Raw genomic sequence first — 27,336 nt, 5'->3', positions numbered from 1 at the left:
GTATGCAGCCGAGTTAAAATAATTTCCACTCAGCGGGAGGGCCAAGAGGAGTTTGTCCAAGGCACTGGGAGAGGCTTAATAAGCCAAAGCTTATTCTCATGAAGGAAGGAGCATTGGCGGTGCCAAAGGGACACCACCTCCTGACAGACGGCAATGCAGAGATCATCGGAAGAAATGTAGGTACAGGCGGGCTGAGGTACGAGGACTGCTGCCTTGGCAGCAGCGTCAGCAGCCTCATATCCTGGCAGACTGTCATCACCAGGGACACACAGAAACATCACACTGGCTCCACCAACAGTGAGCAATTGACAATTTTTCTTGACCTGCTGCACTAAGGGATGAGCAGTGTAAAGCGGACAGAGACTTTGGAAGGCACTGAGTGAGTCTGAGAACAGGACACAATTGGAAACGCTGTGTTACCGGATGTACTTTGTGGCCTGATACAAGACAAATGCTCAGCTGTAAATACTGAGGATATCAAAAAACACAGGTGCCAATGAGGAAGGCACACGCGACCCCGTGGTCAGTCTGAGAGCCATAGTGTATACAAAGGTACTGTTGCGAAGTTCCATGTTCAGGTCGTGACTTGGAGGCACTAGACCAAGGCTTGAGTAGTGTCCTTAGAAAGCAAATGAAGGCCAAGGTTAACATTGGCCACTTTGCGAAGAGAAGGTGGTGAAGGGGTGATCCCCACTGGGAAAGTTTCAGGCAGTGTGAAGCTAAGCCATCGTATCAAATGGCGAGAGTGGACTCCAGGAGGTAACAGAGAAGTGGGACAAGCCCCATACTGACAATCAAAGGAATCACTGAAGAAGGAGGCATAAAGGGGTGGCCATGCATGGCAGACAAATGGCATGCATACCTGCTGAGGAGAAAGTCACGGCAGTCAGACAGTGGTAGTTCAGCAGCTTCAGCGTACAGACACTCAACCGAGCTGGTGTAAAAAGCATCCATGGCCAAATGGATGCCATTATGGTGGATAGTTTTGAGATGTCATAAGAGGGATGGGTGTGCAGACACATAAACAAAGCACCCGTAGTCAAGTTTCGAAAGGACAAGGGACCGGTACAAACTGAGGTGGTGGTTTGATCGGCACCCTAGGAAGAAAATTGAGGACATGTAGGAGACTGAGGGACCGTGTACAGTGGTCTGCCAGGTAAGGCACATGGAGGACCAAGAGTGTTTCCTATCGAGCACGAGCTCCAGAAATTTTGTAGTTTCAACGAACGGAAGGGCAACAGGCCCAAGAGGTAGAGATGGTGGGAAAAACCATTTGCACTGGCAGAAATTCATACAAATGGTTTTGTCAATGCTCCAGGAGTAAAGATGATCAAGACAGCGCTGAAGACCCCACTCAGTGAGACAGGTCCATGGAAAAAAGCTATAGATGGCGAAATCGTCAACAAAAAAGAGAGCTGAAATAGCCTGGTGGGAGATAAGGTTAATGGCAATAGCAAACAGGACAACTCTCAGGACAGGTCCCTGAGGCACACCATTTTCCTGGATAAGGGTGTCCAAAAAGGTAGAAGTCAAATGCGCCTTGAAAACTCAGTCTTGGAAAAATGCCCAAAGAAAACAGGGCAGGCACAAACAGAAGCACCACGTGTAAAGAGTACGGAGGATGCCAGTTCTCCAGCAGGTGTGTCTTAGGCCTTCCCGAGATCGAAATACACGGCCACAGTCTGGGATTGCTGCAGAAAACCATTCATGACATGGGTGGACAGAATAACAAGATGGTCAACTGCAGAACACTGTGCCCGAAACCCACACTGTGCATTAGTTAGTAAATGGCGAGACTCGAGCCACCACACCAGCTGTGCATGAATTGAATGTTCCATCACATTGCAAACGCAGCTGGTAAGAGATGGGGTGGTAGATAGTGGAGGGTTTTTGTGCTTACCAGGCTTGGGCATAGGTACAGGTATGATGGTGGCTTCATGCTAGCATCCATGAAATGTGCCCTCTACCCAGATGTGGTTGTACATGTTAAGCAGAAAGTGCTTGTCCACAAGAGAAAGGTGCTGCAACATCTGAACATGGATGGCATGTGACCCTGGGCAGAGGATCAGTATGAGCTGAGAGCATGATCTAGCTCCCTAATATGAATGGTGGCATTGTAGCACTCAGGATTTGGAGGAGAGAAAGGTATCGCCTGAGGCGCCTCCGCATGTTTTCGATGGAGGAAGGCTGGATGATAGTGGGAAGAGCTCGAAACTTCCGCAAAATAGCGGCCCAAGGTGTTGGAGATAGCAATAGGGTCCACAATACCATCGTCTGCGACAGGCTGGCGGGAAATTGGGGAATAGATCTTGGTTCCAGAGAGTCATTATAGGTTGGCCCACACACGACAGAGGAAGGTGTATGTTTGTTTTGGTTTTAGGGCGCAAAACTGCTATGGTCATTAGCGCCCGGTCCGTGACTTAGGAAACAATAAGAACCGAAAATGGAAACCAGCAGAAATGGGAACGAAACTCAAAAAATTTGAGAAACTAAAAGCAGAAGAAAGGCTTAAAAATCCACTACAGAAAGGGGTTGGTGGTCCCCAAAAAAAGCTTCAAATGACTGACGTCATTTCAATGTCACTAATAGACTCGAGAACGCGATCGGCCGAGCGCGTATCATCTGCTAAAATTGACGATGTATCAGGCGAAAGCTGTAGACGGGCGCGTAACGGAGTAAAATAGGGGCACTCAATTAAAAGGTGTCTGTCTTACCGTCCACAGCTGAGAGCAGTGGGGACAGAGTGGGGGAGGATCGCCGCTTAAAAGATGTCGATGGCTAAAAAGACAGTGCCCTATCCGGAGTCTAGTTAAAATTACCTCCTCCCGACGACGCGTTCTGGAAGAAGAGGTCCAAGCATAAGGAAGAACTTTCACGTCCTGCAATTTATTATGGGGAAGTGTCGACCAATGTGCGTGCCATAAAAGAAGAAGTCGACGACATAAAACACTCCGTAGATCGGTCAAGGGAATCGACTGAATAGCTGGCCGAAGAAGAGAGACTGCAGCCTTGGCCGCTATATTGGCCGCCTCATTTCCACAGATACCAACGTGTCCCAGGAGGCAGAGGAACGCCACCGAGACGCCCCCCAGGTGGAGCAAGCGCAGACAGTCCTGAATCCGGTGGACCAGAGGGTGGACAGGGTAAAGAGCATGGAGACTGAGAAGAGAGCTGAGAGAATCTGAGCAGATAACATACTGTATCCGCTGATGGCGGCGGATGTAGTGGACTGCCTGGAGAAGAGCGTAAAGCTCCGCAGTATAAACCGAACACTGATCGGGAAGCAGAAATTGATTTGGGGTGTCGCCAACAATATAGGCACTCCCTACACCTAACGATGTTTTCGAGCCATCAGTGTAAATAAATGTGGCTTCCTTCATTTGTGTACAGAGAGCAGCAAATGCCCCACGATAAACAAGTGAAGGGGTACCATCCTTGGGAAATTGACAAACGTCACGGAGCAGGCAGATCCGGGGACGGAGCCAAGGCGGTGCTGTACGCCAAGTTGTCAAGAAGATTTTAGGAAAGCGAAAGGAAAGAGAATGGAGCAGTTGACGGAAGAGAACTCCCGGTGGTAGTAGGGAGAAGGGGCGGCCTGCATACTCTACATCCAAGGAGGCGTCGAAAAACATGTCATGGGCTGGATTAGCAGGCATGGAAGACAGATGGTTAGCATACCAACTCAGAAGGACTGCTCGCCGATTGGCCAGCGGAGGTTCAGCAGTCTCAGCATAAAGGCTTTCCACAGGGCTGGTGTAAAAAGCGCCAGACACTAAACGTAATCCATGGTGGTGGACAGAGTCGAGACGACGAAGAATAGACGGCCGAGCAGAGGAGTAGACTATGCTTCCATAGTCCAATTTCGAGCGCACTAAGGCGCGATAGAGGCGGAGAAGGACCACTCGGTCCGCTCCCCAGGAGGTACCATTCAGGACACGGAGGGTGTTGAGCGATCACAGACAGCGAGCCGAAAGATAGGAAACGTGGGAGGACCAACACAGTTTTCTGTCAAACATAAGACCCAAGAATTTAGCGACGTCCGAAAATGGAAGGTTGACAGGTCATAGATGTAAGGAGGGTGGAAGAACTACTCCGTACGACGCCAAAAATTGACACAAACGGTCTTATTGGGAGAAAAATGGAAGCCTGTTTCGATGCTCCATGAGTGGAGGCGATCGAAACATCCTTGAAGATGTCGTTCAAGAAGGCTGGTCCGTTGAGAGCTGTAGTAGATCGCAAAATCGTACACAAAGAGGTAGCCTGAGACATCGGGAAGGAGACAGTCCATAATTGGATTTATGGCAATGGCAAACAGTTCAACACTTAGCACGGAGCCCTGGGGTACCCCGTTTTCTTGGGAGAAAGTACGGGAGAGAGTAATGTTCACCCGCACTCTAAATGTGCGTTCTGCCATAAATTCGCGAAGAAATAGTGGCAGCCGACCTCGAAAGCACCAAGAGAACAGTGTGCGGAGGATGCCTGTCCTCCAACAGGTATCGTATGCTCTCTGCAGATCAAAAAATATTGCTACTGTTTGGCGTTTCCGGAGAAAATTGTTCATGAAATAAGTGGAGAGAGAAACAAGATGGTCAACTGCAGAACGATGCTTTCGGAAACCGCATTGGGCAGGTGTTAAAAGACTGTGGGACTCCAGCCACCAAGCTAAGCGGCAATTCACCTTACGCTCCAAAACCTTACATACACTACTCGTGAGAGAAATGGGGCGATAGCTGGAGGGGAGATGTTTGTCCTTTCCAGGTTTCGGAACAGGAACGACGATAGCTTCCCGCCATCGTCTGGGAAAAGTACTGTCGGTCCAAATTCGATTATAAATGACGCAGACTATGGGTTGATAAATACAGCAACATTTGTATGTGGATACCATCCGGTCCTGGGGCGGAGGAGCGAGAAGAAGAGGGTGCATGTTGGAGTTCCCGCATGGAGAAAACAGTATTATAGCTTTCGCGATTTTGAGAGAAGAAAGCAAGAGGCTGCACTTCCGCTGAACGTTTCTTCGGGAGGAATGCTGGCGGGTAATTTGAAGAGCTCGAAATCTCAGCAAAGTGTTTACCCAAGGAGTTAGTAATTGCGACGGGGTCAACTAACGTATCACGCGCGACAGTGTGCCCAGAGACCGAGGAGAAACTAGGCGCGCCAGATAACCGTCGAATTCGACTCCAAACTTCCGAGGAGGGAGTGAAGTTGTTTAATGACCTAGTAAAGAATTTCCAGCCTGCCTTCTTGCTATCGCGGATGATGCGACGGCATCGCGCACGGAACTGCTTATAGCGGATACAGTTGGCCAAAGTAGGACGGTGGCGGAAAATGCGAAGAGCACGTGGCCGCTCACGTATTGCATCACGGCATGCCTCGTTCCACCAAGGAACTGGGGGGCGCCGGGGCAATTCGGAGGTGCGTGGTATTGAACGTTCCGCAGCTGTAAGAATAACGTCGGTAATATGTGTGACCTCATCGTCGACGCTAGGAAAGTGACGGTCATCGAATGTCGCTAGAGACAAAAAAAAGTGTCCAATCGGCTTGGGCAAACTTCCAGCGTCGCGGGCGGATATATGGCAGTTGAGGCTGCAGTTTAAGGTCACATGGAACGAGATCACTCGAGTGTGTATCATCAAGGGCGAACCATTCGAAGCGCCGAGCTACCAGAACAGTACCGACCGTAAGGTCCAAATGAAATAAATTTGTCTTGGAGGCAGACAAAAATGTAGGGACCCCAGTGTTGAGGCAAACTAGATCCGCTTGGTGGAAGACGTCTAGCAATAGTGAGCCACGTGGACAAGGATGTGCAGATTCCCAAAGCGGGTGGTGGGCATTGAAGTCCCCAACCAGTAAATAGGGAGGTGTAAGCTGACCAAGAAAATGAAGGAGATCAGCTCGTGCCATTGGTGTGGACGATGGAATGTATACAGTAGAAAGAGAAAAGGTATATTCAGAAAGGGAAAGACGAACAGCGACAGCTTGGAAGGAGGTGGTTAAGGGGATTGGGTGATAACGGAGAGTATCATGGAGAAGAATCATGAGTCCACCATGGGCTGGAGTGCCTTCAACAGAGGGGAGATCAAATGGGACAGACTGAAAATGTGGGAGAACAAAGCGGTCATGGGGATGCAGCTTTGTTTCCTGAAGACAGAAGATGACCGGCGTGTAGGATCGTAAGAGGGTCGACAGTTCATCCCGATTGGCTCGAATGCCGCGGATATTCCAGTGGATAATGGACATAGGGTAAACAGAAAACGGAGGAATGTGACGAAGGTTGCCGTCAACTCAACGACTGCTCAGAGCTTGCGACGGACAGCATGGAGTGGCATTCAGCCGAAGGCGGAAGATCCTGATCCATAGGTTGTTCAGGAGCAGCTCCTGCCACCAGCAATCGGCCGGTTGATCGGGTGCCAGCACTGCGCCTCGGCGACACAGAAGACGGCTGAGGGCGATTACCGCCAGGTGGTGCTGTAGATGGGACCCGCCTTGGCTGAGAAGGAGATGAACTGGGTTTCTTATTACCCTTCTTGGAAATATGATGTTTAGATGAAGGAGGAACCGATGGTTGTGGAGTTTGCGTACATAAAAAATCGTCACGAGTATGCTCTTTTTTCGAAGTCTTGGGGTCTGAGTTGTGGGCTCGAGATTTAGCAGAACCCGATGAAGGCTGAGCCATAGAGTGGGCAGGCGAAAGTGGTGAGGTTGAACGGGCGATCTTTGCGCTGGCCGTTCTGACGACGGTGGTACTAAAGGTGAGGTCGCAAGTCGGCGTGGCCGCCTCCTTTGTTGGCCGAGGAGAAGCAAGGACAGTGCTGTATTTTCCTGTCTGAGGCATGGCGGGCTGTCCACTGGCGAATAATTTTCGAGCAGCAAAGGTCGACATCTTTTCCTTCACTCTTATTTCCTGGATGAGCTTTTCGTCTTTAAAAATGGGGCAATCTCGAGAGGAAGCAGCGTGGTCACCCATACAGTTGATGCAGCGAGGGGATGGAGGTGGACAAGCACCCTCATGGGCATCCTTGCCACACGTAACACATTTGGCCATATTGGAACAGGACTGGCTGGTGTGATTGAACCGCTGACTCCGATAGCAACGCTTAGGGTTTGGAACGTAAGGGTGAACAGAAATTATCTCATAGCCTGCTTTGATTTTCGATGGGAGTTGAACTTTGTCAAATGTCAAGAAGACAGTGCGGGTTGGAATGATGTTCGTGTCAACCCTTTTCATAACTCTATGTACAGCAGTTACGCCCCGGTCAGAAAGGTAGTGCTGAATTTCGTCGTCAGACAATCCATCAAGGGATAAAGTGCGGTGCGCTTCAACCCGGACAGGGAAGGTGTGGAGCAGTGAAGTATGCAGCAATTTTTGTGCCTGGAGGGCACTGACTGTTTCTAACAACAAGGTGCCATTCCGTAATCTGGAACAAGACTTTACAGGACCTGCAATTGCGTCGACACCTTTCTGAATAACGAAAGGGTTGACCGTGGAGAAGTCGTGACCTTCGTCAGACCGAGAAACAACAAGGAACTGTGGCAACGATGGAAGAACTGTCTGTGGCTGAGACTCAGTGAACTTACGGTTGTGAGCGGACATAGTGGAAGGGGAGGAAACCATTGCGGAAGAATCCCCCCTGATTACCGGCGTCTCCGATGGAGCGCTCCTCCCCTGTGGGGGCCCTCTCTGCGGGCACTCCCACCTTAGGTGATTGTTCACACCTCAGGTCACACCTCCCGTCAAACGGACGGAGGGACCAATCAGCATTTTCAGAAGGTATCAGCTCGGGTAATCACATCTCCCTGGGCTTGGCCGTTACCAGGGGGTACGTACGTGTCCTACCTGTCTACCCAGGGTGGGGAGTTACGCGTTACCTTGTCACCGGCTACGCATGGAAATGCGTGGGTCGGCCTTCAGACATGCACAGGGAGGGAAAAAGAGAAAGGGAAGGGAAAGAAGAGGGGTCTCAAACGCCGCAGCGGAGAAAAGGGCAAAGAGAAGATTTAAGGAAAAGAGAAGGACGAAGACTTGCAAGTGGAGAAAGCAAAGAATTTCTTACTGTTTCGAGCGTCCGGCTCCGGAAGTAGGCACAAACCATACTCCCAGAGGGGGAGAAAGGGAAGGAAGGAGGCAGAGGTGAGGGGGGGGGGAGCGAAGATGGGGGATGGGGAAGGATGCGGAAAGGGGAGGTATGCAGCCTGGAAAGGAAGGAAGGCCACATTAGCTCGGGGTCCCGTGCTCGCTACGCACATATCCACAAAAGAGTTGTGTACCCCCTGGGGGGGAGAGGAAGGTGTAGAAGTGTTAAAAGAACTAGTGAATGAAATCCAGCCAGCTCTTTTGCTACCCCGAATACCGTGATAACACTTTGCGTGCATCTGTTCATAATGAACGCACTTTGCCAGCTTAGGGTGGTGGTTAAAAAAGCGGAGAGCATGTCCACATGCATGAATTGCATCGCAGCATGTCTCAGTCCACCAAGGGACTGGGACATGAAGTGGTATAGAGTAAGTGTGAGGTATGGAACGTTCTACAGTTGGGGAAATCTTGTTCTTCATAGGTCGCCAGGGAGGAGTAAAGCTGCCTGTCAAGCCTTATGAAGCTACCATTTAGGGGTGCACACAGATGGTGTAGGAGTCAGCAAATGGATAGCACATGGGAAAAGGTCACTCGAGTAGGTGTCAGAAAGACCGGAGCACTCAAGGTGATGGGCAAGATGGGCAGTGCAGAAAGATAGGTAGAAATGGGAATAGGTGTGTGAGGAGTCTGAGAGGAAAGTGGGTGCTCCGGCGTTAAGGCAGAAGAGGTTAAATTGGTCAAGAAGGTCAGCCAAGAGGGCTCCTCTCTGACAGGTCCTGGGAGAACCCCAAAGGGGATGATGCACATTAAAGTCACCAAGTAGGAAAAATGGGGGAGGTAGCTGTCCAGTAAGCTGAAGGATGTCTGCCCTGGTGACAGCGGATGATGGAGGGACAAGTATGGTACAGAGGGAAAAAGTCAGGTGGGGAAGGAAAAGGTGAAATGCAACAGCTTGAAGATTGGTAGTCAGGGAGATGGGTTGACTATGAATGTCATCCTGTATGAGCTGCATAATACCTCCATCAGACGGAAAGACAACCTCAGAGGGAATCAGAAAGAAATGTGAAAGCTCATAGAGGTTGTGAGGGAGCAATTTCGTTTCCTGAAGGCTGATTACAAGAGGATGCTGTGATATTAATAGCAGTCATAAATCCTCTTTGTGGGACTGAAGGTTGCAAACATTCCATTAGGGGACAGTCATGATGAGGAAGAGATGTAGGGGCGTCACCTCGGCAGCTGCCGAGTAACAGCTGGGAAAGAGGCGCTACTACATGGCACAGAAGCAGGAGCGTCCTGCTGCATGGGGTCCACAGAAGCATTGGCTTACTTGTGTGGTTGGTCTGTGGAGTCCAATGCTAAAAAAGTGGTTGTTGGTGCTTCCCGGCGACACGGAGGCTCGCTGAGCTAAGGTATCACATGCTGACACCATCAAAGACGATATCCAAGGTGGCAAAGGAGAATACCATTTGCCTTTGGTGGACTTCTTCAAGCCTTTCCAGTTAGATGAAGACTCGCATTGTGTTTGGCTGGAGAGACAGAGGAAGTCTTCAGGAGAGTACACCTTCTGTCCTTTCTGGCCTACCAGTTGTGTAGCTGGTGGTTTTGCCCCTTGAGGCTAGAGTTTGACGGCTTGTTGCACAGCTGGACAGGGAGATGGTGTTATTACCTTGACACTGGGCGATTTCACAACCTCAGAGTTGAATTGGAGGTCACATGTCTGCGTGACCACGTCTTTCACGGAGCGAGGTGTAACAAGAACAGAACTATATGTGCCACACAGGAGAATGCAGGGTTTGCGTTTAGCCAGTAACTGGATAAGGCACCTTTTCCTCTACCCAGATCTCTTGAACAGCATACTCATCAAGATACACTGGACACTCCCAAGAGGCGGCGGTGTGGCCATCATTGTAGTTGATACAGCAGGGAGGAGGAGATGGACAGTTGCCCTCATGTGCATCTCTACCACAGGTGACACATTTGGCTGAGTGTCAACAAGACATTCTAGAGTGGTTGAAACAATGACACTGGTAGCAGCACATTGGGTTCAGAACACATGGCTGGACAATGATAATTTCATAGCCTGCTTTGAGCTTGGATGGAAGCACCACTCTATCAAAGGTGAGAAAGAGAGTGTGGCTGGGCACTAAGGACAATGTATCTTTTTCATTACACAATGGACGGCATTGGCACCCTGATCAGAGAGATAAGATTGGATTTTGGCTTCAGTTAGACTGTCGAGCAGCCCAGTGTAAATTACACCACGGGAAGAATTCAAAGTTCTATGGGCCTCGACACAAACAGGGTAACTGTGGAGAAGTGAGGCAGCAAGCAGCTGTTGTGCTTGGGAATCAGCAGTGATCTCCAAAATCAAAGTGCCATTCCATAAAAGAGAGCAGGATTTCAGAGGGCCAGCAATTGCATCTACACCTTTCTGAATAATAAAGAGATTTATCACGGTGAAGGACTAACAGTCTTCAGTGTTGTCCCGGGGCTGGGAATCACATGTTACCCAGTCACCTGTTACATGTAAGGAAGGAAGGAAGGAAGGAAGGAAGGAAGGAGGGAAGGAGAGAAGGTGGTCAAATTTCTGCCAAGCCTCAGTATAGGAAACAATCCAACAACTTATACTCTTATCTCCTTTTCTTTCTTGTAAGCTGGGGAATTGGGTGGGTGTGCAGACTGGTGCTCATGACAACATGCACAGCTGGTGGAACACAGGCTCCCCTCATTAGGTGGGTATCCTCAGTCACCACTTGGAGGATGTGCTGTACATCAAGAACATATGTGCCCAGAACGCAAACATGCAAAGGACTTCAAGGGTGGGGAATGTACGGCTTCATATCACCTATCTTATTTTATTATGATGATCTTTTGTCCCTATGTATATGGGGGTTGACAAAACATTTTTCTATTTGTAGGAGTCAGTCAGTGATTGTAATTTCATGAAAGATGTCACTGCAATCAATAGTCTCCTTTTTTGGTTGGTATCCCAGTTCGTGTATCTTATCCATGACACACACACTGCTTTTTGTGGTAATTCTCAACAAGCTGCCCTTTTCAGTTTTTCATTAGCCTCTGTAATTTCTGTCCAATAAGGGTCCCTTATTACAAAGCAATATTCCAGTAGAGAATGGACAAGTGTTGTGTAGGCAGTGTTTTTAGTCAACCTGTTGCATCTTCTCAGTGTTCGGCCAGTGAAACACAGCCTGCTTCACCTTCCCACAAAATTTCATGTCTAACAGTTACAATTTAATTTTGTTAGTAATTGTAATCCCTAAGTACCTTTTCTGAACTTTTTGTTGTTTTCATCCTGCACGTCAACACATTGCTTGAATAACAAGTTATCAGAATATACAGTTTGACTGTGAAAACTTTGTAACCTGCTTTGATCTCTGATGGAAGCACCACTCTACCCAAGGTGAGAAAATGAGTGCATGTGGGCACTAAAGAGACATCTACTTTTCTTGTCACCCAATGGACTGCAATGACACCCTTATCAGAGAGGTGCATTTGGATTTCTGCCTCAGTCAGACCATCGAGCAACCAAGTGTAAATAACAACATGGGAGGAATGCAATGTTCAATGGGCCTTGACATGAATAGGACAGCCATCGAGCGAAGCTGCAAGCAGTTCATGTGCTCGAGTATCAGAAGTAGTTTCCAAAAGCAAAATGCCACTGCATAAATGAGAGCAGGATTTCACAGGACCGGCAACTGCATTAACACCTTTCTGAATAACAAACATATTTAACGTAGCGAAGGACTGACCATCTTCAGTACACGAATCCACGAGGAACCATAGTGCATCTGGGAGGGTCTTTGAATCATTAGCCTCCTTCCATTTATGTTTCACATCCGTTGACTGTGAAGATGATTGGCTCACTGTCAGAAAATCCCCTGTGATTGCCAGCATCTCTGATGGTGCACTCTTCCTAATGGGAGCCCCTTGGGAAGGGGTTCATACCTCAGGTCACACCTCCCAAACACCGCACAGAGGGACAAATCAGCAATTTGGGAAGGTAGCAGCTCAGGCAGTCACCCCTCCTCCGGCCTGGCCTGTTCCAGGGTTACGTGCGGACCCTACCTGTCGACCTGGGGCTGTGAATTACGCGTTACCCCATCACCTGTTATGCATCAGATGCATGGGCCAGCCTTCAGGAGCACACAGGGAAGAAAAAGAAGATGAAGATGAAGAAGTAGAAGAAGATCCTCAAATGCCGAAGTTGGGGACAGATAGGAGGTGGTCAACAAAGAAAAACAAAAGAACAAAAAACAGTGCAGAGTATTCTTATTATGGCTGCTGAAATTGCAGAATACATTTCTAAAACAGCCCAGACATGTCACCCAAGAGACAGAAATAAGAACTGCTAGAGGATAGATATGATGCATGGAAGGTAAAAGATGCTGCAAAAGCTGGGGCCCTGTCGCAGCCAAGCACAAACCCACCAAAGAGTGGCCAGCCACCTGGGATGGATAAATGTAAAATGCAGTCAACAGCTAATGCGTCAATTGCTAAAATGGCTGATAACTCAGATGGAAAACATACATTGGAATTGAAGTGGTTAAAAGAAAGGGGATTCGGTCCTAAAATGGCGAACTGTCAATGGTTGATGACAACGACAGAATGTGGTGAGGGTTCTCCAATTAACAAAAGGTGATGGCTAAAACAACAGTGCCCTACATGGAACGTAGCTAAAATCATCTCTCAGAAAGGGCCAAGAGGAGGTCTGCCAAGCCACTGGGAGAGGTTTTTTCACCTGGACCTTTTTGCCCCAAAGGGAAGATGAGAGGTGGTGCCAAAGCGATACCACCTTCTGACAGATGGCAACATGGAGATCATCAGTTTGGAAGAACTAGTGGGCCAAAGTAGGAGGACGGCAGCCTCAGCAGCAGCAGCAGCAGCCTCGTTTCCAGTCAGACGACGTGACCGAGGACCCACTAATTGTCACAGTGGCTCCCTCGAGACTGAGGAACTGGAACCTTTCTTGGACCTGTTGTGCTAAAGGCTGAACTGTATACAACACACACAAGCTCGGAAGGGCACAGAGAGAACCTGAACAGATGACACAATTGAAAAGCCTGTGTCGCCAGATGTACAGCTTGACCTGATACATTGCAAAGAGCTGTGCTGTAAATACTAAGCAGTACTTTGGAAGCCAATACCAAAAATCTTCAGTGACAATGATGAAGGCACACCTGAACAACAGTCAGTCTGAGAGCCATTGTGTACACACATTTACTTTCACTAATTTCCCAGTGATGTTCAAGAAACTTACATCAATAGATAGAATTTGGGTCAGGTTCTTTAGGAAGCCAATGAAGTCCAAGGTGAACATGGGCTGCCATACAAAGTGAAGGTGGTGAATGGTTCACACCAATCAGGAAAGTGGAGGATAGCATGAACTTAAGCTGTCAGAGCAATAGCCAAAAGTGAACTGCGGGAGGTAACAGAAGAGAGACACTCCCCAAACTGGCAGTCAAAGGAGTCATTGAAGGAGGCATAGGAAGAGTGGCCGAGCACAGCAAACAAATAGCATGTGTAGCTGCTGACTGGAAGATCATGCCAGTATGACCGCAGTAGTTTGGCAGCTTCTGCATAGGTACTTTCAACCAGGCTAGTTTAAAACGTGTCAGCGACTAAACGGATTCCGTGATGGTGGATTGTATTTCGATGGTGTAAGGTCACAAGTCTGCATGGACATTTCATCTGTGGTGCGAGGCATTGCAAGAATGGTACTGTAAGTGCCAGATGGTAAATCACAGGGCTTTTGACTAGCCAACAGCCTCTGAGCAACATGGTAAGGTACTTTTTCCTTCAGGTGGATTTCCTGGACATTCTGCTCATCAAGAGGCACAGGACATTCTTGTGATGAGGTGTCATGGTCTCCATTACAATTTATACAGTGGGGAGGAAGAGGTGGGCAATCATCCCCATGAGCATCCCTACTACAAGTAACACATTTTACAGTGTTTTTACAGGACATTAGAGTGTTATTTTAATATTGACACTAGTAGCAAAGTATCACATTTGAAATGTATGGTCGGACTGTAATAACTTCATAACCTGCTTTGATCTTTGATGGAAGCACAACTTGATAAAAAGTGTATAGGAGTAAGATGGCATTAACCATTTACATTACCCAATGCACTGCAGTGATGACCTGATCAGAGAGGTCTGTATGGATTTCTCCCTCGGTCAGACCATAACGCATCCAAGTGTAAATAACAAAACAAGAAGAATTTTGTGTTTGATGGTCCTCAACATGAACAGTATAACTATGGTGGGGAGAAGCTTTATGTAGTTGTTGGGCTTTAAAATAATTATTGGTTTCAAAAAAACAAAATCTCATTATGTAGACAAAATCAAGATTTCACTGGGTCTGCAATTACATCAACACCTTTCTGAATAATGAATGGATTAACTGTAGCAAAAGAATGACCATATTCGGTACATGATATCATGAGATACCAAATTGCAACTCTGAGTGCCTGATTCTTCAGCCTCATACCATTTATGTTTCATTGAATGAGACTGAGATGAAGGTAAGTGGCCCACTGCGAAAAAATTGCCAATGACTGCCAGGGTCTCTGATGGCAAGCTACTTCCAACCAAGCACAATAAGCCAGATGGTTCTGTGCCTCATGTCCACTTTCATGGAAGTTGCAACTAATTAATCTCGTCATTCAGATCTATTTTGAAGCCAGTCTCCTTGATTGACAAATTTTCTCATAAATTCTGACCTCAGACTGGAGGGTAGTATAGGTAAATTGAGATAAGGGAGTATAAGACTCAAATTTAGTCAGAAATGACTCAAAATTAGTCAGAAATTACTCAATCTGTGCATCCAGTCTTAAAAACCTTTTAAATGAGCTGTCAGCAAGAGGCAGCTAAGACTCTTAGCAATTTCAATAGTTACCTTAAGTTCTGATTTTACTTACTTGTGTTCCTACTTCCTTCACACATTATTAAACAGCCCTTAATATTTTCTGAGCCCAGACTCTCACCATTTTATTTTCCATTCACCAAACAGTGCAAAACATCTGTGGGAAAACAAATGTGATTGTAATATTGTTGAAATCAACAAGGCAGGATGGAATATTTTTAAATAAACCATGTAAAGCTCTTACACATTAGTACAACCCATCTAAGTCAGCATGCACCAAATGTAAGCCCCATATCCTGAAGTCCATTAACGCAGGATCCTCTGGATTACCCTAGACTTTGAGCTTGCTCTTTAACTCTCTTGGGAATGTCATTAGGTCCATCCACAGACACCTAACAACTCGTCTTTTCACTTTTACCTTAGACTAGCATTCACCTGCCTCAAATCCGACATTCTTTTACTGCACTTTTTTTTCCAAAACACTGAAGTGAGGCAGCTGCTCTGAATCTGGCCCAACACTAATCCAAAAATGGACAAATAGATCAAACTCAGTCGCTACCATCTCACAGGCAGCAACAGTATCCTACAGTTGTTTGATTAAAAATGGCTCAGTTTGAACACAATACTGTAATTTACTTTTGATTTAAAGCTGCATTTTGGAGGCAATGTTACTGTCTGGGAACACAATTGGTAAGAGATAAACAAGGTTCCAATGTTCCAAGAAGACAGATGGTTCACAGCAGCTAGACACAAATGTATCTCTGCCTCCATCACAGCACCCTCTGCACATAATGTAGCATCGTCGGCCATTGGCCAAACGTTTCTGCAGTAGGTGCTCAATGTGATTGCCTCAGGGTAGAATAGTTACTAGAACACACCACAACTGTATGATACACTCCCTGCCTGCACAACAGCACTGAAAGACCTAAGTTGAAACGAAGCCCTTGGAGTAGACAACATTCCATTAGAACTACTGACAGCCTTGGGAGAGCCAGTCCTGACAAAACTCTACCATCTGGTGAGCAAAATGTATAGGACAGGCGAAATACCCTCAGACTTCAAGAACAATATAATAATACCAATCCCAAAGAAAGCAGGTGTTGACAGATGTGAAAATTACCGAACCATCAGTTTAATAAATCATGGTTACAAAATACTAATGCGAATTCTTTACAGGCGAATGGCAAAAATAGTAGAAGCCAACCTCGGAAAAGATCAGTTTCGATTCAGTAGAAATATTGGAACATGTGAGGCAATAGTGACCCTACGACTTATCATAGAAGCTAGATTAAGAAAAGGCAAACCTCCGTTATTAGCATTTGTAGAGAAAGCTTTTGACAATAATGACTGGAATACTCTCTTTCAAATTCTGAATGTGGAAGGGGTAAAATACAGGGAGGGAAAGGCTATTTACAAATTGTACGAAAACCAGATGGCAGTTATGAGAGTCAAGGGGCATGAAAGGGAAGCAGAGGTCGGGAAGTGAGTGAGACAGGGTCGTAGCCTGTCTCCGATGTTATTCAATCTATATTGAGCAAGCAGTAAAGGAAACAATAGAAAAATTCGGTGTAGGTATTAAAATCCATGGAGAAAAAATAAAAACTTCGAGGTTCGCCAGTGACATTGTAATTCTGTCAGAGACAGCAAAGGACCTGGGCGACCGCCTTAACAGAATGGACAATGTCTTGAAAGGAGGATATAAGATAAACATCAACAAAAGCAAAAAGGGTTATGAAATATAGTCGAATTAATTCAGGTGTTGCTGCCGGAATTAGATTAGGAAATGAGCCACTTAAAGTAGTAAAGGAGTGTTGCTATTTGGGGAGCTAAATAACTAACGATGGGCGAAGTAGACAGGACATAAAATGTAGACTGGCAAAGGCAAGGAAAGCGTTTCTGAAGAAGAGAAATTTGTTAACATCGAGTATAGATTTAAGTGACAGGAAGTGTTTCCTGAAAGTATTTGTATGGAGTGTAGCCATGTTGTTGTTGTTGTTGTTGTTGTTGTTGTTGTGGTCTTCAGTCCTGAGACTGGTTTGATGCAGCTCTCCATGCTACTCTATCCTGTGCAAGCTTCTTCATCTCCCAGTACCTACTGCAACCTACAACCTTCTGAATCTGCTTAGTGTACTCATATCTTGGTCTCCCTCTACAATTTTTACCCTCCACGCTGCCCTTCAGTGCTAAATTTGTGATCCCTTGATGCCTCAAAACATGTCCTACCAACCGATTCCTTCTTCTAGTCAAGTTGTGCCACAAACTTCTCTTCTCCCCAATCCTATTCAATACCTCCTCATTAGTTACGTGATCTACCCACCTTATCTTCAGCATTCTTCTGTAGCACCAGATTTCGAAAGCTTCTGTTCTCTTCTTGTCCAAACTAGTTATCGTCCATGTTTCACCTACATACATGGCCACACTCCATACAAATACTTTCAGAAACGACTTCCTGACACTTAAATCTATACTCGATGTTAACAAATTTCTCTTCTTCAGAAACGATTTCCTTGCCATTGCCAGTCTACATTTTATATCCTCTCTTCTTCGAGCATCGTTAGTTATTTTACTCCCTAAATAGCAAAACTCCTTTACTACTTTAAGTGCCTCATTTCCTAATCTAATTCCCTCAGCATCACCCGATTTAATTTGACTACATTCCCTTATCCTCGTTTTCCTCTTGTTGATGTTCATCTTATATCTTCCTTTCAAGACACTGTCCATTCCGTTCAACTGCTCTTCCAAGTCCTTTGCTGTCTCTGACAGAATTACAATGTCATCGGCGAACCTCAAAGTTTTTACTTCTTCTCCATGAATTTTAATACCTACACCGAATTTTTCTTTTGTTTCCTTTATTGCTTGCTCAATATACAGATTGAATAACATCGGGGAGAGGCTACAACCCTGTCTCACTCCTTTCCCAACCACTGCTTCCCTTTCATGCCCCTCGACTCTTATAACTGCCATCTGGTTTCTGTACAAATTGTAAATAGCCTTTCCCTCCCTGTATTTTACCCCTGCCACCTTCAGAATTTGAAAGAGAGTATTCCAGTTAACATTCTCAAAAGCTTTCTCTAAGTCTACAAATGCTAGAAAGGTAGGTTTGCCTTTTCTTAATCTTTCTTCTAAGATAAGTCGTAAGGTTAGTATTGCCTCACGTGTTCCAACATTTCTACGGAATTCAAACTGATCTTCCCTGAGGTCCACTTCTACCAGTTTTTCCATTCGTCTGTGAAGAATTTGCGTTAGTATTTTGCAGCTGTGACTTATTAAACTGATAGTTCGGTAATTTTCACATCTGTCAACACCTGCTTTGTTTGGGATTGGAATTATTATATTCTTCTTGAAGTCTGAGGGTATTTCGCCTGTCTCAGACATCTTGCTCACCAGATAGTAGAGTTTTGTCATGACTGGCTCTCCCAAGGCCATCAGTAGTTCTAATATAATGTTGTCTACTCCCGGGGCCTTGTTTTGACTCTGGTCTTTCAGTGCTCTGTCAAACTCTTCACGCAGTATCATACCTCCCATTTCATCTTCATCTACATCCTCTTCCAATTCCATAATATTGTCCTCAAGTACATCGCCCTTGTATAAACCCCCTATATACTCTTTCCACCTTTCTGCCTTCCCTTCTTTGCTTAGAACTGGGTTGCCATCAGAGCTATTGATATTCGTACAAGTGGTTCTCTTGTCACCAAAGGTCTCTTTAATTTTCCTGTAGGCAGTATCTATCTTACCCCTAGTGAGACAAGCCTCTACATCCTTACATTTGTCCTCTAGCCATCCCTGCTTACCCATTTTGCACTTCCTCTCGATTTCATTTTTGATATGTTTGTATTCATTTTTGCCTGCTTCATTTACTGTATTTTTATATTTTCTCCTTTCATCAATTAATTTCAATATTTCTTCTGTTACCCAAGGATTTCTATTAGCCCTCGTCTTTGTACCTACTTGATCCTTTGCTGCCTTCACTACTTCATCCCTCAGAGCTACCCATTCTTCTTCCACTGTACTTCTTTCCCCCATTCCTGTCAATTGTTCCCTTACGCTCTCCCTGAAATTCTGTACAATCTCTGGTTCTTTCAGTTTATCCAGGTCCCATCTCCTTAAATTCCCACCTATTTGAAGCTTCTTCAGTTTTAATACACAGTTCATAACCAATAAATTGTGGTCAGAGTCCACATCTGCCCCCTGGATGTCTTACAATTTAAAACCTGGTTCCTAAATCTCTGTCTTACCATTATATAATCTATCTGATACCTTTTAGTATCTCCAGGATTCTTCCAGGTATACAACTTTCTTTTATGATGTATGGTAGTGAAACATGGACGATAAATAGTTTGGACAAGAAGAGAATAGAAGCTTTCGAAATGTGGTGCTACAGAAGAATGCTGAAGATTGGATGGGTAGTTCACATAACTAATGAGGCGGTATTGAATAGAATTGGTTGTATTACGTACAAGGAACATTAGTGTCATACAGTACCATTCTGCAGTGTACGATATGATGCAAATATGATATTCAGTTAACAAGAGCATGCCGCTATTACGAGGCAGCATGATTATTACGAGCCAAAGCACTTGTTTATGTATCCTGAAAATAATGTATGTTGTCGAAATAACTAAATACACAAGGTCCTATGTTGTGACACCGCCTTGTATTGAATGCGTGTACGTAGCAAATTCTCGCAAGTGTACGATATATTGTCGGTCATTCACCGCGTTCCATAGAGCCCACAAAGGAAACATGGGTTATCGGAAACTTCCGATCCCACCCGTCTGCTTCGGTCAATGACGTCACCAACATGGCGGAAACGACCATTCACAACAACTCCCATACCGCGACTATGACGTCATTACGTTAACATGTCAACAAACACAAAAATAGATCGAAAAACCATCAAACACATATTCCTTAAAAATATAGTGAAACTAACTGGAGAAGCGGGGGAAATAGGGGGTTTTTGGGCGAGGACAAACTAAAAATAAACACACGCCACTAAACCAAACGACAAAAACGATACAGTAAAATGACAACAACCTTCCCAAAATCAACTAAAAACAATATCCACTGGAATCGAACACTTCCCCTGAGTTATATAGGTCAACAGAAACTACCGAGACCAAATCATATAACCCAAAACTAAAACCACGCCCACAATCGTTACTACGTCAAAAAACACAACAAAACAATGAAAATAGAATCGAGCACTTCTCTTGACCTATATAGGTCAACAACAACTACCGATATCAGACTATAAATCTCAAAACTTTAGCCACCACTACACTTAACACTATCATAAAGACACCTAGAAAATCAAAATAGGATCGAATACTTCCCTTGACCTGTTATTCTTACGGCATCTCCACATATAGCCGTCACTGGTCCGAGATGCTGGAACTTTAGTAAGCCTCATTTCTCCACGACTTCATCCAAAAATCCGAATAGTTGAAGAAATTGTGTTAGAGACAACGCACTGTCCCCCATCATCGCCGACAACCGAAAACTGTTGACGTTGTCAGTCATATGCATACCTACCAAAGCCATAAACAAAGCAACTTACCAAAATTCACACACGACGAACAGAAAGAAACTACAATAACGTCAACATAACAAAACCAAAATCATTAACTCACTGAAAAATTTTCCGCTGAAAGCACAGTCACTACCGACACCACATACATGCAATACTACCACGCAACTGAAACCCATACGCCACATAACACGCTACCCATAAACACACCAACAGAGAGAAGCACCGACCGCAACAATACGCCCCCTATAAACACGACAAACATGCAAACTAAACCAAAAACATCACCTAACACACAACACATAAACACACCACCAGAGAGCACCATCGATCCCATGAAAACGACACCTACAAACACGCCGCTCTCACAAACTAAATTCCGCGTCGTCGTGACGTCACACACCACAACAGTCTTACGTCGCGGGTCAAAGCCGAAGGGTGGAATCGGACGCTTCCGTGGACCCACTTCGTTAACGAAAGCTAACCGATACACAGCTGGCAATCTTTCTACTCGGCCTACCAATTCCAGAGGTCGTCCAACATGTAACGAGTTACTGAACCGCCATGGAAACATGAATAATTCGATTTCTGTAAGAGATATCGTAAGAAACGTATACAACACGTAACTGTTACGTCATAGGGAGGTTTACCTTTCTCTGTAAGTCTGAACAGCAACCCGTCTGGATAAATTAGAAGTGAGGAACCCGGAATTGTGCAGATTAGAAGTTTCGAACCGCAATCGCTGAATACAACCCGCTAACTGAGGCGCCGCGGACACGTGATTAGGGGATGTGGCGTCACAAGAGCTGTTTAGCCAATACGCCCGCAGCTCACAACTTTTCAAAGCGCTCTACACACGTACCAACCGGCCGAGCGACAAATTGGATGTGTTTGGCGTTTAGACGGACAGAGCCCTCCTGCTCCTCCTCCCACCCATTCTCTGGAAAAGTGCAAAACATCCCCACCAACACCTGAGGTTTTGTGGACCTCCTACCACGCCGTGCGTCAGCGCCGGCACGGAGACCTGCCTCTGAACTAACAGAGTGCTCCATTGATTCGGGCTGAAACACGCCTCCTCTCTCTAGGACAGGTGCAGGACCCACCCGGGGCAGGCGATGAGTCGCACGGAGGTGAAGGTGTGGATGTTTTACCAAATAGACGCGCCTCCACTGACGGAACAGTTTCTGTCAACTTGCAGATTATGGGGCCCCTCATCATACAAGATACTTCCAGTCAGCGTTTGGTGTGGGAAAGGTTTCGATTATTTTTTTTTTTTTTTCTTTATTGTGATTTCATGCCCCTGCCCCATATGGGCAGGGGAGGGCTGTCAGCAGCACAATCCGCCGCTCTTCAGCCGAGTGACATGGTAACTAAAACAAGAATAAATTAATACATACATAAGGAGATAAAAAAGGGGAACATAAAACAGAATAAGGGAAGAAAATGGAGGTAAAAATACACTGTCATGTAGAAGTTCATTGGGTACAGTTAAAAAAGCCACCAGAAAGTTAAAAAAAACACAGTTGGCGATTCTTAAAACACAGAGAAGACACTGGATGCTCATGCACAGGTTAAAAGTTGGCCACAGTGTTAAAAACACTCCGAAACAACACACTTAAAACCCACTTGGAGCACACACGACGAAGAAGAAAACTACCAGGCGGGACCTGCCGAGGGAAAGGTCAGAGAGAATGGAAAAGGAGGGAAGAGCACGGGGCAGCTGGGGAAGTGGCGGGATGAAGAGAGGAGGGGCAACCGTGGGTTCACGAAGAGGCAGGAGACACATGGGGCGGAAGAGGAAAAGGGAAGACAGGGCAGGAGGGAGCGCAGAGACACTGAAAGAAGGCACAAGAGATGGACGGGGAGTAGGAGGGGAAATCCGCTCAGAAGGAGGGAGGGGGAGGAGAGGGAGCCCTGAGGAGGAGGCAGGAAGAGGGGGTTAGAGTTGGTAGGAAGGGTAGATGTCAGGGCGAAGCTCATCATCCGGGAGTGGTAGATGGTGGAAGTTGTGTTGGGAAAGGAGATGGAGGGTGTGGAGATGGAGAGAGGGAGGGACACAACGGTAAAGGCGCGGCAACTGGTTGGGAGTGGAGAAGGGAGACACCAGGGGGTGAGGGGGATCAAGGCGGCGGACAATATATAGTGTGCGGATGTGTTCAAGGAAAAGGAGAAGGTGAGGGAAGGGGATGAGGTCATAGAGGATGCGCGTGGGGGACGGAAGGCGGATGCGGAAGGCGAGGCGGAGTGCATGGCGTTCGAGGATTTGGAGGGCTTTATAGAACCGGGGAGGGGCGGAAATCCAAGCGATGCTGGCATAGCAAAGGATGGGGCGGATCACGGATTTGTAGGTGTGAAGGATGGTGGAAGGATGCAGACCCCACGTCCGGCCGGACAGGAGTTTTAGGAGACGGAGTCGATTGTGAGCTTTGTTTTGGATGGCAAGGAGATGGGGAGTCCAGGTGAGGTGGCGGTCGAGTGTGAGGCCAAGGTATTTGAGGGTAGGAGTTAGGTGGATAGGACGGCCGTAAATGGTGAGGTAGAAATCATGGAGGCGGAAGGAGTGGGTGGTGCGGCCTATGATGATCGCCTGGGTCTTGGAGGGATTAACACGGAGGAACCACTGGTCGCACCAAGCGGTGAAGTGGTCAAGGTGGGTTTGGAGGGTACGTTGGGACCGTTGAAGGGTAGGATAAAGGGCTAGGAAGGCGGTGTCATCAGCGAACTGGAGAAGATGAACAGGAGGGGGAGGTTTGGGCATATCAGCAGTGTACAGGAGTTAGAGGAGAGGGGAAAGGACAGAACCTTGGGGCACGCCGGCAGAGGGGTAGAAAGTACGGGAGTTGGAATTGTGGATAGTCACATAGGAGGGACGATGGGAGAGGAAGGAAGCAACGAGACGGACGAAGTTGATGGGGAGAGCATAGGTCTGGAGTTTGAAAAGGAGCCCGGGATGCCAGACACGGTCATAGGCGTTCTGGAGATCAAGGGAAAAAAGATAGCAGAGCGACGGGAGTTAAGTTGGAGGGAAAGAAGATGGGTAAGGTTAAGGAGCTGGTCGTCAGCAGAGAAGGAAGGCCGGAAGCCACATTGGGTAAGAGGAAGGAGGCGGTGCTGGTTAAGGTGGCGGTGGATACGGCGAGAGAGGATGGCCTCAAAGACCTTACTGAACATGGAGGTGAGGCAGATGGGACGATAGGAAGAGGTAGCAGATAGGGGTTTGTTAGGCTTAGGGAACAGCAGGACATGGGAAGTCTTCCACAGGTCAGGGTAAAATCCAGTGGAGAGGAGGACATTGTACAGGGTAGCAAGGACAGACAGGAAGGATGGGGGGGATTCCTTGAGGTGACGGTAGGTGATGCCATGGGATGGCATGGGGTGGGATGGCTACCAGTAAGATGGTGGAAGGCTGACCAGTACTTGGATGAGTTGACAGGGAGGGTGGAGTTGAGGCATGTGCATGTCTGACGCCAGTCCCGGCGTTTCTTTGCTGTAAGGAGGTTCCGGATATGTCGCTGTAATTGCCGGTGGCGAGTGAGAGTATCCTGGTCACGAGTGCGGAGGAAGGAGCAGTAGAGCCTGCGGGATTCACGCAGAAGAAGGACGGCCTGTGGAGGAAGCGTAGGGCGGTGAGGCTGGATGAGTTTGGTAGGGACATGAGCCTCCACAGCATCAGTGATGGTCTTCTGAAGAAAGGAAGAGGCATGGGTGATGTCATCAGGGTGGTGGAAAGTGAGGGGGTGGCTTTCGACCTGTAAGGCAATGGATTCCCGGTAGGCATCCCAATTGGCACGGTGGTAGTCATGGACAGATTTTGGCGGGGCAGGAGGGTGGGTGGCTGCAGTGGCAGGACGGGTAGAGGAGATGGTGAGAAGGACAGGGAGATGGTCACTACCGACGGGATCGAGGACATCAACGGCAATGCGACCAAGGAGGTTGGGGGAAGCGAGGATAACATCGGGGGTGGAGTTACTTTCAGGACGGGTGTGCTGTGGGAGAGGAACAAGGTCACCATGGAGGGTGGCAAGGAACTGATGCCACCGCCGAAGGGTGGCAGGGTCACGGCTGTGGATGTTGAGGTCACCGGCGATCACATAGGTGAAGAAGGTACGGTCAACATGGGAAAAGAAGTCAAAGGGGAGAGGAGCTGCGGGGCGAATATAGATAGTGGCACAGGTGACGGTGAGGGAGGGAAAAAAGAGGCTGACGAGAAGGTGTTCGGTTGGGTCATTGAGGAGGGGTTGTGGCCGGACAGGGAGATGCCTGAGGTGGCCGATAGCGACCCCGCCTCGAGCTAGTGGAAGGGGATTGTCCGTGCGGTGAAGGAGATAAGGGGAGATGCGGACCACATGGTGGGGTTGGAGGAAGGTTTCAATAAGGATGAAGGAGTCAACCTGGTGCTGGGAGAGGGTATGCATGAAGAGGTATTGTTTGCAGGGAGGGAGCGAATGTTGAGGTAGAGGAGACGATACTGTTGACGAGCCATGGGGTTGGGTGTGGGAAGGGTGTGGGAAGGGGAGAGAGGGGCTTAAACGAGGGTGTCTAGGCGGGTGAAGGTAAAGTGGGCTTGGTTGTGGGAGTATGTAGCGTAGGTGTTTAAGTGGAAAACAGAGCAGGCAGCGAGGGAAATCTGCTGGAGTGTGTGGGGGCGCTGGAAGGGGTGGATGTTCTGCAGGACGACGGTGAGGAACCGGATGATGTCTTCTGCTGTAGGGGGAGGGCGGAGGGAATTGTTAGGGTGGATAGGTGGGTCAATGGGGCGAACAGGGACACTGAGTTCAGGGTTGGTGGGAGGGGGCTTGGCTTTGCATTTGGAGGAATAGGTGGGGTGAGGTTCATTGCAGGTGTTGCAGGATGGGGGGGGGGGGGAGGCGAGGTTGGGACACTGTTTGAGGAAGTGGGAGGCTTTACAATGGGGGCAGGTGGGTGGGTTCTTGCAGTTTTGGGTGAGGTGGTCATTGTACAGAAGACAACGCTGGCAGCGGTAGGATTGAGGCGGGGAACGGGACGGGTCAACAGGGTGGCGGCGGTTGAAAATCAGGGCTCCCTGCGTGAGGAGGTGGTCGATGGAGGAGGCAGACTCTGTAAAGATACGCATGAGGAAAGTAGGGCCAGAGGAGTTGTAAATACGGTGGGCAGAGCGGACTTCCAGGGAGGGGTGGGCATTCAGTTCCGCCAACACCTCAGCCTCCGTGACCACAGGGCTGAGTTTTGTGATGATGGCAGTGAGGGTCGGCGGACGACGAGGCGGTTGGGGCTGACAAGGAGAGGAGGATGGAAGGAATGGGGTGAGGGATGCGTGGGGCCCAAAGGTGATGCGGGGAAGGCGCCGGAGGAGATCAGTATGGAAGGACGGAGAGGGAGACTTGATGAGGACAGATTCTCTGCGAGGGATAAGTTGGGTGATGGGTGCACTGGGGATGTACTTCCGGATTTCAAGGGTGAGGGTGCGGGCATCCAGGAATTTCGGATCAGGGTTGGCTAGGACAAAGGTATACAGGGAGGGGGCTGGAGAGGAGGGAGGTGGGGTGGTATCCATAGCGGGGTCAGTGGGAGGTGGGGCAGGCAGTGGCTTTTTGGAGGAAGGAGTAGAGGAGAGGTCGCCACTGGGCCGTTTGGAAGATTTTTTGGCGGGTGTTGCCTGGGAGGAGGGATGAGGGACTGGATAGATGGGGAGGTGGTGGGAGGCAGGGCCCTCTTGTGAGGCAGTAGCACTGGATGAGAAGGTAGGGCGCTCTGTGGCGGCGACTGTGGCGCGGCGGGCGGAGACTCTGGCAGGGGAAGCAGCGGTAGTCGCAGGGGGGAGAGGGGGAAAGTCGTCTCGGCGGGCGACAGGAGGGGGAGGGGGGTTGGGAGCAGGGACAGAGGCAGGAGCGGGAGAAGTAGCAGGGGCAGTAGCAGGGGTAGGAGCAGGAGTGACGTACAGGTGGGGATACATCGATGGACAGGAGATAGATGGGGAGGAGACTGTGAGTAGGGGAGGTGCATGAGACGGGTGAATCCCAGAGGAAGCACTCCATGACGTGACAGTGGGGGCAGGTGAAGGAGAGGTGTAGATGATGGTGGTAGTTGGGGCGTCCATGATCGCAGGCGGCAGCGAACACCGAGAGACGGCGGCAGCGGCGAGCATCGAGAGACGGCGGCAGAAGAAGCGGCGAGCACCAAGAGGCGGCGGCAGCGGAGGCGGCGGCGGAAGAAGCGGCGACCAGGTGGCTGCGGCAGAAGAGGAAGCGGCGAGCACCGACAGACGGCGACCAAGCGGCGGCGGCGGCGGCGGCGGCGAACAGACGACGACGACGGCGGCGGCGGCGGGCAGCAGTGACGGCGTGCAGACGGGCAACAACGCGACAAGCACGGTTGGGGCTGTTCCACGTCGAAGATACACCCTGAGAGTAGCCCAGGCAGTGCGAGTCCTCGATGAGGAAGTGAGGGAATCCAACCCTCGAATGAAAGGCCTCTTTTTTTTTTTTTTTTCTTTATTGAATTTCAATTCCCCCCAAAGGGGGCGGGCTGGCAGCAGCTTAGGACGCCGCTCTGCAGCCTACAGATTTTCTGACAAAGAGCAGGAGAATAAATAATAATAAAAAACAGGCGATAAAATCGGGGACTTAGTGGGTAACAAGGTGAAAAGAAAATGGGGAAATTAAAACAAGCAACAGAGGGATGATGAAGCGAATAAAAATACATACGGAGCAGACAGGGAAAACAACAGACAGTTAAAAAAAACACGGCGACAGTCTGGATTCTGTTCGCAAAGTATATAAAATTCACACCCAGCGACAGCACGGTTTCTGTTCGCAACACAACACTGAATAGGCACTAGAACACAGCACGAAAAAGTCGGCAAAGGTGACA

This window comes from Schistocerca serialis, unplaced genomic scaffold (assembly GCF_023864345.2).
Source record: "Schistocerca serialis cubense isolate TAMUIC-IGC-003099 unplaced genomic scaffold, iqSchSeri2.2 HiC_scaffold_1362, whole genome shotgun sequence".
Taxonomy (NCBI): domain Eukaryota; kingdom Metazoa; phylum Arthropoda; class Insecta; order Orthoptera; family Acrididae; genus Schistocerca; species Schistocerca serialis.
The sequence above is the reverse complement of the archived record's forward strand: the minus strand, read 5'-3'. Positions refer to the sequence as shown.